Source organism: Oncorhynchus gorbuscha, linkage group LG09 (assembly GCF_021184085.1).
Source record: "Oncorhynchus gorbuscha isolate QuinsamMale2020 ecotype Even-year linkage group LG09, OgorEven_v1.0, whole genome shotgun sequence".
Taxonomy (NCBI): Eukaryota; Metazoa; Chordata; class Actinopteri; order Salmoniformes; family Salmonidae; genus Oncorhynchus; species Oncorhynchus gorbuscha.
In genome coordinates, this window is record NC_060181.1 from 24,280,551 (window position 1) to 24,293,731 (window position 13,181).

Below are 13,181 nucleotides of genomic sequence, written 5' to 3' on the forward strand. Positions count from 1 at the left end.
CACAGATAAAACAGCAAACCAAGATTGTTTCTAATCTCTCCTCCTTCAGGCTTCTTCTTCTTTGGACTTTATATGGCGGTTGGCAACAAACTTTAAGGTGCATTCCCACAACCACCTGGACTGGAGTGTGGACCTCCGTTCATCTTTCAATCACTCACATGGGCATATGCTCCTAAAAACCAATGATAAGATGCCACGTGGGTATATACTCCTAAAAAGCAATGAGGAGATGGGAGAGGCAGGACTTAGTGTTTCGAGCATCAAAAATATGACAAAGTTCTATTTTAGAGCATGGCTATGCATGCTTGTTGACGCTCGCAGGCAATGTGGGTGCCATGATTGAATAAACATGTATGTGTACATTTATTTTGCAACGCTCTCACACGCGACCGAGTGGTGTGGTCAGTATGTAACATTAGAACCAAGCCTTCAGACAAAAATTTGAACATATACAATGCAAGAAGTCTTCCAGAAATGTCAGATATGTTCTCATAATTAGAAGTCATTATAATGACTTCCTGCTGGGATCATTGATTGCTTCTTGCAGTGGATACTATTGGAAAGGGTCCTGTTTTGGTGAGTCCGAAGTGTTACATAACACTACTGCAGCGTGTTAACACACATGTTTCTTCAAGCGTGGACCATGCTGCACAGAAGCACACTCCCCTCTCCTTATCCTCCCATGTTTGGACTGGATGACTAAACCATATCTGACAGGCTGAGGATTTTATGCAGTAAGGCGAGAGAGTGTGTCTATGCGTGTGTGTGTGTCTGTCTGTGCGAGACTGTGTCTGTGTGTTCAGCTTGAGTCTATTGAGCCAATTGGATGGGACTGGGGTTTACAAAGACAAGGGGCACACAGGAGCTTCCTCAGTATCACAGGCTTTCACTTTCTTCTAGTGTTTCGGATGGTGTCTGGGCTGATGCTGCTGCAGGGCTTGGTGAAGGTGAGGATTCACCGGGATTCCTTTGGATCCTGTCCTGGATCATTTCTCTCTCCCTCTCTCTCTGTGAGATTATATTCTACACTTCTCCTAAAATGCAGGGTATTTCTGAAGTTATTTCTCGATTGTGGTATTGGTTTCACGTCATGGTTATCACTGGTTTTGTTATTTTGCTGTCATCATGACTTGAAGTTTTCTTGACTCTGGGCCTATAAAAGCTCTAATGGATCATGTCTTTCTCAAATGTTGAATTTGAGTTTGAAATGTAGGACTCGTTGGTTTCTCTGTGATGTAAGAATGAGGGCACCATTCAGTGGCAAATTAGATAAAAGAGGCTATGTTGGCAGCTATTGTGTACTTTTGGGCTGCATTTTTTTGTGATTTGCTGGTTAACTCCTGTATTAATTTGCAACATGAATGCAGTCCTTGTTGCAGAACAAATTGCATGGACATGAGATTCTAAAAGTGGCTTCTACAGAAGTTTATGCTGGGTATTGTTGCCAAGGAGTTTAGTTTCCTTTTAACAAAATGTGGTGGTAGGATCCCATGTCTATAGAAATAAATAAAGAGAGTCGCACACTCTACAATTGAAGTCAGAAGTTTACATGCACCTTAGCCAAATACATTTAAACTCAGTTATTCACAGTTCCTGACATTTAATCAGAGTAAAAACTCCCTGTTTTAGGTCAGTTAGGCTCACCACTTTAATTTAAGAATGTGAAATGTCAGAATAATCGTAGAGAATGATTTGTTTCAGCTTTTATTTATTTCATCACATTCCCAGTGAGTCAGAAGTTTACATACACTCAATTAGTTTTTGATAGCATTGCCTTTTAATTGTTTAACTTGGGTCAAATGTTTCGGGTAGCCTTCCAACAAGCTTCCCACAATAAGGTGGGGGAATTTTGGCCCATTCCTCCTGACAGAGCTGGTGTAACTGAGTCAGGTTTGTAGGCTTCCATGCTCGCACACGCTTTTCAGTTCTGCCCACAAATTTTCAACAGGATTGAGGTCAGGGCTTTGTGATGGCCACTCCAATAACTTGACTTTGTTGTCCTTAAGCCATTTTGCCACAACTTTGAAAGTATGCTTGGGGTCATTGTCCATTTGGAAGACCCATTTGCAACCAAGCTTTAACTTCCTGACTGATGTCTTGAGATGTTGCTTCAATATATCCACAAAATTTCCCTGCCTCATGATGCCATCTATTTTGTGAAGTGCACCAATCCCTCCTGCAGCAAAGCACCCCCACAACATGATGCTGCCACCCCCGTGCTTCATGGTTGGGATGGTGTTCTTCGGCTTGCAAGCCTCCCCCTTTTTCCTCCAAACATAACGATGGTCATTTTGGCCAAACAGTATTATTTTTGTTTCATCAGACCAGAGGACATTTCTGTACATATATAAGTTATTTGGCCCCATGTGCAGTTGCAAACCATAGTCTGGCTTTTTTATAGCGGTTTTGGAGCAGTGGCGTCTTCCTTGCTGAGCGGCCTTCCGGTTATGTCGATATAGGACTCGTTTTACTGTGGATATAGATACTTTTGTAGCTGTTTCCTCCAGCATCTTCACAAGGTCCTTTGCTGTTGTTCTGGATTTGATTAGCACTTTTCGCACCAAGGTACGTTCATCTCTGGAGACAGAACACATCTTCTTTCTGAGCGGTATGATGGCTGCGTGGTTCCATGGTGTTTATACTTGTGTACTATTGTTTGTACAGTTGAACGTGGTACCTTCAGACGTTTGGAAATTACTCCCAGGGATGAACCAGATGTGTGGAGGTCTACAATTGTTTTTCTGAGGTCTTGGCTGATTTCTTTTGATCTTCCCATGATGTCAAGCGAAGAGGCAATGAGTTTGAAGATAGGCCTTGAAATACATCCACGGGTACACCAACAATTGACTCAGAAAATGATGTCAATTAGACTATCAGAAGCTTCTAAAGCCATGACATCATTTTCTGGAATTTTCCAAGCTGTTTAAAGGCACAGTCAATTTAGTGTATGTAAACTTCTGACCCACCGGAATTGTCATGTTTTGTCATTTATTATCTTGTCTTGTCCCTGTGCTTCCCATTCTATTCGTTTCCCTCTGCTGGTCTTATTAGGTTCTTTCCCTCTTTCTATCCCTCTCTCTCCCCCCTCCCTCTCTCACTCTCTCGCTCTCTCTTCTCTCTATCGTTCCGTTCCTGCTCCCAGCTGTTCCTATTCCCCTAATCAATCATTTAGTCTTCCCACACCTGTTCCCGATCCTTTCCCCCTGATTAGAGTCCCTATTTCTTCCTTTGTGTTCCGTTCCTGTCCTGTCGGTTCCCTGTCTAGAATTCACCGTGCTGTGTTTGTGTATCGCCCTGTCGTGTCGTGTTTTCCTCAGATGCTGCGTGGTGAGCAGGTGTCTGAGTCTGTCTGGTTCAAGTGCCTTCCCGAGGCAACCTGCTGTTCACCTGCTGTTCAAGATCGAGTCTCCAGTTTGTCCTCGTCATTTCGAGTGAAAGTTGTGTTTTTTGTTTGTATTTACTTTACTGGATTAAAGACTCTGTTTTCGCCAAGTCGCTTTTGGGTCCTCTTTCACCTGCATGACAGAAGGAACCGACCATGGAATGGACCCAGCGACTTCAGACGCTCGTTACACTGCCGTCGAGATCCAAGGAGCCATGCTCGGCAGACACGAGCAGGAATTGTCTGCTGCTCGCCATGCCTTGGAGAACCTGGCCGCTCAGGTTTCCGACCTCTCTGGACAGTTCCAGAGTCTACGTCTCGTGCCACCTGTTACTTCCTGGCCTGCCGAGCCTCCAGAACCTAGGGTTAATAACCCACCTTGCTACTCCGGGCAGCCCACTGAATGCCGCTCCTTTCTCACGCAGTGTGAGATTGTGTTCTCTCTCCAACCCAACACATACTCTAGAGAGAGAGCTCGGGTTGCTTACGTCATTTCACTCCTTACTGGCCGGGCTCGAGAATGGGGCACAGCTATCTGGGAGGCAAGGGCTGATTGCTCTAACAAGTTCCAGAACTTTAAAGAGGAGATGATTCGGGTTTTGACCGTTCAGTTTTTGGTAGGGAGGCTTCTAGGGCCCTGGCTTCCTTATGCCAAGGTGAACGGTCCATAACGGATTATTCTATTGAGTTTCGCACTCTTGCTGCCTCTAGTGAGTGGAACGAGCCGGCGCTGCTCGCTCGTTTTCTGGAGGGACTCCACGCAGTGGTTAAGGATGAGATTCTCTCCCGGGAGGTTCCTTCAGATGTGGACTCTTTGATTGCTCTCGCCATCCGCATAGAACGACGGGTAGATCTTCGTCACCGGGCTCGTGGAAGAGAGCTCGCATCAACGGTGTTTCCCTGCTCCGCATCGCAACCATCTCCCTCCTCTGGCTCAGAGTCTGAGCCCATGCAGCTGGGAGGGATTCGCATCTCGACTAAGGAGAGGGAACGGAGGATCACCAACCGCCTGTGCCTCTATTGCGGAGTTGCTGGACATTTTGTTAATTCATGTCCAGTAAAAGCCAGAGCTCATCTGTAAGCGGAGGGCTACAGGTGAGCGCAACTACTCAAGTCTCTCCATCAAAATCCTGTACTACTTTGTCGGTCCATCTACGCTGGACCGGTTCGGGTGCTACATGTAGTGCCTTGATAGACTCTGGGGCTGAGGGTTGTTTCATGGACGAAGCATGGGTTCGGAAACATGACATTCCTTTCAGAGAGTTAGAGAAGCCTACGCCCATGTTCGCCTTAGATGGTAGTCATCTTCCCAGTATCAGATTTGAGACACTACCTTTAACCCTCACAGTATCTGGTAACCACAGTGAGACTATTTCTTTTTTGATTTTTCGTTCACCGTTTACACCTGTTGTTTTGGGTCATCCCTGGCTAGTATGTCATAATCCTTCTATTAATTGGTCTAGTAATTCTATCCTATCCTGGAACGTTTCTTGTCATGTGAAGTGTTTAATGTCTGCCATCCCTCCCGTTTCTTCTGTCCCTACTTCTCAGGAGGAACCTGGCGATTTGACAGGAGTGCCGGAGGAATATCATGATCTGCGCACGGTCTTCAGTCGGTCCCGAGCCAACTCCCTTCCTCCTCACCGGTCGTATGATTGTAGTATTGATCTCCTTCCGGGGACCACTCCTCCTCGGGGTAGACTATACTCTCTGTCGGCTCCCGAACGTAAGGCTCTCGAGGATTATTTGTCTGTGTCTCTTGACGCCGGTACCATAGTGCCTTCTTCCTCTCCGGCCGGGGCGGGGTTCTTTTTGTTAAGAAGAAGGACGGTACTCTGCGCCCCTGCGTGGATTATCGAGGGCTGAATGACATAACGGTTAAGAATCGTTATCCGCTTCCCCTTATGTCATCAGCCTTCGAGATTCTGCAGGGAGCCAGGTGCTTTACTAAGTTGGACCTTCGTAACGCTTACCATCTCGTGCGCATCAGAGAGGGGGACGAGTGGAAAACGGCGTTTAACACTCCGTTAGGGCATTTTGAGTACCGGGTTCTGCCGTTTGGTCTCGCCAATGCGCCAGCTGTTTTTCAGGCATTAGTTAATGATGTTCTGAGAGACATGCTGAACATCTTTGTTTTTGTCTATCTTGACGATATCCAGATTTTTTCTCCGTCACTCGAGATTCATGTTCAGCACGTTCGACGTGTTCTACAGCGCCTTTTAGAGAATTGTCTCTACGTAAAGTCTGAGAAGTGCTCTTTTCATGTCTCCTCCGTTACTTTTCTCGGTTCCGTTATTTCCGCTGAAGGCATTCAGATGGATTCCGCTAAGGTCCAAGCTGTCAGTGATTGGCCCGTTCCAAGGTCACGTGTCGAGTTGCAGCGCTTTTTAGGTTTCGCTAATTTCTATCGGCGTTTCATTCGTAATTTCGGTCAAGTTGCTGCCCTCTCACAGCTCTTACTTCTGTCAAGACGTGTTTTAAGTGGTCCGGTTCCGCCCAGGGAGCTTTTGATCTTCTAAAAGAACGTTTTACGTCCGCTCCTATCCTCGTTACTCCTGACGTCACTAGACAATTCATTGTCGAGGTTGACGCTTCAGAGGTAGGCGTGGGAGCCATTCTATCCCAGCGCTTCCAGTCTGACGATAAGGTTCATCCTTGCGCTTATTTTTCTCATCGCCTGTCGCCATCTGAGCGCAACTATGATGTGGGTAACCGTGAACTGCTCGCCATCCGCTTAGCCCTAGGCGAATGGCGACAGTGGTTGGAGGGGGCGACCGTTCCTTTTGTCGTTTGGACAGACCATAAGAACCTTGAGTACATCCGTTCTGCCAAACGACTTAATGCCCGTCAAGCTCGTTGGGCGTTGTTTTTCGCTCGTTTCGAGTTTGTGATTTCTTACCGTCCGGGTAGCAAGAACACCAAGCCTGATGCCTTATCCCGTCTGTTTAGTTCTTCTGTGGCTTCTACTGATCCCGAGGGATTCTTCCTTATGGGCGTGTTGTCGGGTTAACAGTCTGGGGAATTGAAAGACAGGTTAAGCAAGCACTCACGCACACTGCGTCGCCGCGCGCTTGTCCTAGTAACCTCCTTTTCGTTCCTGTTTCCACTCGTCTGGCTGTTCTTCAGTGGGCTCACTCTGCCAAGTTAGCTGGTCATCCCGGTGTTCGAGGCACTCTTGCGTCTATTCGCCAGCGCTTTTGGTGGCCGACTCAGGAGCGTGACACGCGCCGTTTCGTGGCTGCTTGTTCGGACTGCGCGCAGACTAAGTCGGGTAACTCTCCTCCTGCCGGTCGTCTCAGACCGCTCCCCATTCCTTCTCGACCATGGTCTCACATCGCCCTAGACTTCATTACCGGTCTGCCTTTGTCTGCGGGGAAGACTGTGATTCTTACGGTTGTCGATAGGTTCTCTAAGGCGGCACATTTCATTCCCCTCGCTAAACTTCCTTCCGCTAAGGAGACGGCACAAATCATTATCGAGAATGTATTCAGAATTCATGGCCTCCCGTTAGACGCCGTTTCAGACAGAGGCCCGCAATTCACGTCACAGTTTTGGAGGGAGTTCTGTCGTTTGATTGGTGCGTCCGTCAGTCTCTCTTCCGGGTTTCATCCCCAGTCTAACGGTCAAGCAGAGAGGGCCAATCAGACGATTGGTCGCATACTACGCAGCCTTTCTTTCAGAAACCCTGCGTCTTGGGCAGAACAGCTCCCCTGGGCAGAATACGCTCACAATCGCTTCCTTCGTCTGCTACCGGGTTATCTCCGTTTCAGAGTAGTCTGGGTTACCAGCCTCCTCTGTTCTCATCCCAGCTTGCCGAGTCCAGCGTTCCCTCCGCTCAAGCGTTTGTCCAACGTTGTGAGCGCACCTGGAGGAGGGTGAGGTCTGCACTTTGCCGTTACAGGGCACAGACTGTGAGAGCCGCCAATAAACGCAGGATTAAGAGTCCAAGGTATTGTTGCGGCCAGAGAGTGTGGCTTTCCACTCGCAACCTTCCTCTTACGACAGCTTCTCGTAAGTTGACTCCGCGGTTCATTGGTCCGTTCCGTGTCTCCCAGGTCGTCAATCCTGTCGCTGTGCGACTGCTTCTTCCGCGACATCTTCGTCGCGTCCATCTTGTCTTCCATGTCTCCTGTGTCAAGCCCTTTCTTCGCACCCCGTTCGTCTTCCCTCCCCCTCCCGTCCTTGTCGAGAGCGCACCTATTTACAAGGTACATAAGATCATGGACATGCGTTCTCGGGGACGGGGTCACCAATACTTAGTGGATTGGGAGGGTTACGGTCCTGAGGAGAGGAGTTGGGTTCCGTCTCGGGACGTGCTGGACCGTTCACTCATTGATGATTTCCTCCGTTGCCGCCAGGATTCCTCCTCGAGTGCGCCAGGAGGCGCTCGGTGAGTGGGGGGTACTGTCATGTTTTGTCATTTATTATCTTGTCTTGTCCCTGTGCTTCCCATTCTATTCGTTTCCCTCTGCTGGTCTTATTAGGTTCTTTCCCTCTTTCTATCCCTCTCTCTCCCCTCCCTCTCTCACTCTCTCGCTCTCTCTTCTCTCTATCGTTCCGTTCCTGCTCCCAGCTGTTCCTATTCCCCTAATCAATCATTTAGTCTTCCCACACCTGTTCCCGATCCTTTCCCCTGATTAGAGTCCCTATTTCTTCCTTTGTGTTCCGTTCCTGTCCTGTCGGTTCCCTGTCTAGAATTCACCGTGCTGTGTTTGTGTATCGCCCTGTCGTGTCGTGTTTTCCTCAGATGCTGCGTGGTGAGCAGGTGTCTGAGTCTGTCTGGTTCAAGTGCCTTCCCGAGGCAACCTGCTGTTCACCTGCTGTTCAAGATCGAGTCTCCAGTTTGTCCTCGTCATTTCGAGTGAAAGTTGTGTTTTTTGTTTGTATTTACTTTACTGGATTAAAGACTCTGTTTTCGCCAAGTCGCTTTTGGGTCCTCTTTCACCTGCATGACAGGAATTGTGATACAGTGAATTATACGTGAAATAATCTGTCTGTAAAAAATTGTTGGAAAAATTACTTGTGTCATGCACAAAGTAGATGTCCTAACGACTTACCAAAACTATAATTTGTTAACATGAAATTTGTGGAGTGGTTGAAAAACGAGTTTTAATGGTCCAATCTAAGTGTATGTAAACTTCCAACTTCAGTTGTACTGTATAAACTCCCTGTAATTTATTGGGTAAAACACCACATTTTCGGTAACACTGCCTTATTCAGTGTAATGTCATGAACACTTGAACCAGGTTGTTGACAAACAGTGTAATTAGTGCAACCAATGACAGTGTTGAGGGGTCCATCCATCTGACAGGCATATCAAGAAGCGGATTAAACAGCATGATCATTACACAGGTGCACCTTGTGCTGGGGACAATAAAAGGTCACTCTAAAATATGCTATTTTGTCACACAACACAATGTCACAGATGTCTCAAGTTTTGAGGGAGCGTGCAATTGGCATGCTGACTGCAGGAATGTCCACCAGAGCTGTTGCCAGAGAATTTAATGTTCATTTCTCTACCATAAGCCGCCTCAAGTCGCTTTAGAGAATTTGCTTGTACGTCCAACTGGCCTCACATCAGACTACGTGTAACCACGCCAGCCCAGGACCTCCACATCTGGCTTCTTCACCTGCAAGATCGTCTGATACCAGCCACCCGAACGGCTGAAGCTGAGGAATATTTCTGTCTGGGGAAAAACTCAGTCTGACTGGCTGGTGCGCTGCTGCCCACTGATGTGAAATCCATTTATATTTTTGTTCATGTAGTACTGTCCTTTGATAAATGTCTCAGAATATCATTCTGGTCCTTATTCGTCTATGTTAACAGTGGAACATATTTTTGATTAGCTTGTTTACCTCCAAGGCTGAGTTTGTGCTTTTGGCTTGATATGGGAAGAGGGCTTGCTTATTGAGTCTTGTATTTAAAACTACATTTTTCATTGTGTTGTCAATGTTTTTGCCTCAGTGTCTATTGGTGATTATATTTATGCTTTATGTTTTCTCTGCTGGCAGATGCTGGACTAATCTGAGAACTCACAGTTGAAGACATGTTCATTAGACTGGGACGCCTGACCCCTGGATACTTCCGTCTCCTCCAGGTGTGTGTCCTTGTCTATCTAGGGGTGATTTTAAACATTGGTTTGTAGTTTATTTCCTGCACACACTGTTTGTTTTTAGAGTTTATTTGGAAAGTTGATATATTAGCATAGGAATCCATTGTACTGTAGGCTAGTTGTGATGGATAACAACACAGTGAAAAGTGGACATTAACATTTCATAGTGAACTACAGATGCAGACCTTAAGTGATTATATAATACAACACTTATGACTGCTTTTCTCACTGAAAGAACCAGCTCATATCGTTTGAAGCTTTTGCTGAATGTACTTTCTTAAATAAAGGATCATTTTGACGTTAGCATATTATCTTGCATGCCTGCCTCACAGATGTGAATAAAACAATACCAAAGACTTATTCCTATCAGGAAACAGAATTATGTTACCATGGTGTGGATCTGTCCTATGAGAGCTGTAAATATGAGAGACATGCAACCTATGTGACACTGTTTCCTGCCTACTGGCTTTATTATCAGTGCCATTGCTAATGTGTGTGGAAAGAGCACTGTGTGCCCTCAAATCCTTAATTTCCTTGTTCAAATATTCATAGTGAGTGCCAGCGTAAAGGAAACTTGGAAAGTAGGCAACAATAGAACAGGATTGTTTCACAGTTCAAAAACAGTAGAGGCTGTGTGAACTGATGCCAATATAAATTGACCAAACCTTGTGTGTGTCGGGGTGTGTGTGTGTGTATGTTTGTGTGTGTGTATGTGTGCGTGCTCGTTTCTTCCCCCTGGCAGAGACAGGTCTCAGGTGAAGTCCAGATACAGCCGCAGAAAGGATTCATCAACCAGATCGCCATGACGATGGCCATGGTGGGCATGAGTGTGTCCTTCTACAGCGCCCGGCGGATGGCGGAGAAGTTCCATCTGAAAGAGAATGCTCCCTGAACAGTTGGACAGTGTGGCCCCTCAACTGGACCAGAGAGATGGGGGAGAGAGATGAAGAGAATCAGAGTAGGCTGCAGTGCTGCACTCCATCACCTTGCATTGCAGCGTTTGGCACCTTCACTAGAATTCAGGCCTACTCAAAGCTGCCATGGTGGTTCTGTGGGCTGAGTGTTTGTTGTTGTTGTTTGAGAGAATGTCTGTGTTTGATGGAAGAGGATGGGTATCAGGAGCGTTTTGTCTTGAGAGTGAGACCATGCAGTCTTTAATAAACAACTGCTGGGTTTGACATACGTTTATCTTTGTATTATGATAACGGGAAAATGTAAGTGTACTGTGGGGAAATGAAAATGTGAATTACCAGTACTAATGCCCAATAGATTAAAATGACCAAACAACATTTTTACCTAAAGACATTTTTTGGAAGATATGAGGTGATCTACACATATCTGCTTATTTGAAAGATTTCAACATGTAGGCCTAGCATACTTACTTAGGCTCCATACTAGAATATATTTGAACATAGCATGAATGCACATCACAAATATAGGATAAGGATAAGTAATCCCTCTCACCCCCCCTTAAGTTTTAGATGCACTATTGTTAAGTGACTGTCCCACTGGATGTCATAAGGTGAATGCACCAATTTGTAAGTCGCTCTGGATAAGAGCGTCTGCTAAATGACTTAAATGTAAATGTAAATGTAAGAAATGCGGGACCCCAGTAAGCGTTTAGTATTTGCTTTAGCGCTTTATCAGTTGAACATGGATGCCATGATAATACTGTAGCTCTGTGGTTCTGACAGAATCGGTGGTCTCCTCAACATATGGCACTTCCAAACTGACTCTTAATGACATTTATACATATATTTTATTAACAATTATTTTTAATAGTTTACATTTTTAAATACCAAATAAAACTCACTATTTACTCAAAGAAGGTTCAATGATTTATTTGGCTGTAAAGTACATATACGAAAAATAATTTAATGTAATATAATCATCAAAGTCACTGATTTCTTTCTGGGGGGTTTTCTGTTGATTAATGTGTGTATATGTCAGTGGTATGTGACCTATCAAGAGAGGGAGGAGGGGGAGGGGGAGGAGGATTCAGGAGGGAGGAGAAGGTGGCAAAGAGCTTCCTAGGGTTAGAGGCAGATGCTTGGAATTTAGCGTGGTAGAAAGTGGCTTTAGCAGCAGAGACAGAGGAGGAAAATGTAGAGAGGAGGGAGTGAAAGGATGCCAGGTCCGCAGGGAGGCGAGTTTTCCTCCATTTCCGCTCGGCTGCCCGGAGCCCTGTTCTGAGTCATCGAGCCACGGAGCGGGAGGGGAGGACCGAGCCGGCCTGGAGGATAGGGGACATAGAGAGTCAAAGGATGCAGAGAGGGAGGAGAGGAGGGTTGAGGAGGCAGAATCAGGAGATAGGTTGGAGAAGGTTTGAGCGGAGGGAAGAGATGATAGGATGGAAGAGGAGAGAGTAGCGGGGGAGAGAGAGCGAAGGTTGGGACGGCGCGATACCATCCGAGTAGGGGCAGTGTGGGAGGTGTTGGATGAGAGCGAGAGGGAAAAGGATACAAGGTAGTGGTCGGAGACTTGGAGGGGAGTTGCAATGAGGTTAGTGGAAGAACAGCATCTAGTAAAGATGAGGTCGAGCGTATTGCCTGCCTTGTGAGTAGGGGGGAAGGTGAGAGGGTGAGGTCAAAAGAGGAGAGGAGTGGAAAGAAGGAGGCAGAGAGGAAAGAGTCAAAGGTAGACGTGGGGAGGTTAAAGTCGCCCAGAACTGTGAGAGGTGAGCCGTCCTCAGGAAAGGAGCTTATCAAGGCATCAAGCTCATTGATGAACTCTCCGAGGGAACCTGGAGGGCGATAAATGATAAGGATGTTAAGCTTGAAAGGGCTGGTAACTGTGACAGCATGGAATTCAAAGGAGGCGATAGACAGATGGGTAAGGGGAGAAAGAGAGAATGACCACTTGGGAGAGATGAGGATCCCGGTGCCACCACCCCGCTGACCAGAAGCTCTCGGGGTGTGCGAGAACACGTGGGCGGACGAAGAGAGAGCAGTAGGAGTAGCAGTGTTGTCTGTGGTGATCCATGTTTCCGTCAGTGCCAAGAAGTCGAGGGACTGGAGGGAGGCATAGGCTGAGATGAACTCTGCCTTGTTGACCGCAGATTGGCAGTTCCAGAGGCTACCGGAGACCTGGAACTCCACGTGGGTCGTGCGCGCTGGGACCACCAGATTAGGGTGGCCGCGGCCACGCGGTGTGGAGCGTTTGTATGGTCTGTGCAGAGAGGAGAGAACAGGGATAGACAGACACATAGTTGACAGGCTACAGAAGAGGCTACGCTAATGCAAAGGAGATTGGAATGACAAGTGGACTACACGTCTCGAATGTTCAGAAAGTTAAGCTTACGTAGCAAGAATCTTATTGACTAAAATGATTAAAATGATACAGTACTGCTGAAGTAGGCTAGCTGGCAGTGGGTGCGTTGTTGACACTACACTAATCAAGTCGTTCCGTTGAGTGTAATAGTTTCTGCAGTGCTGCTATTCGGGGGCTAGCTGGCTAGCTAGTAGTGTTGTTTACATTACGTTGCGTTAAAAGAACGACAATAGCTGGCTAGCTAACCTAGAAAATCGCTCTAGACTACACAATTATCTTTGATACAAAGACGGCTATGTAGCTAGCTATGTAGCTAGCTACGATCAAACAAATCAAACCGTTGTACTGTAATGAAATGAAGTGAAAATGTGATACTACCTGTGAATGCGACCGGGTTGTTGAGTTCTATTCAGAAG

General features: G+C 46.6%; 1 long non-coding RNA gene across 1 annotated transcript; it reads left to right on the plus strand.

Annotated features, from left to right (window-relative positions):
- Positions 1 to 734: 734 nt before the first annotated feature.
- LOC124042733 lies at positions 735 to 11,320 on the plus strand. Its single transcript, XR_006840195.1, has 3 exons — positions 735 to 947; positions 9,395 to 9,480; positions 10,238 to 11,320. It is a non-coding gene; the product is annotated as an uncharacterized LOC124042733 (long non-coding RNA).
- Positions 11,321 to 13,181: the final 1,861 nt, after the last annotated feature.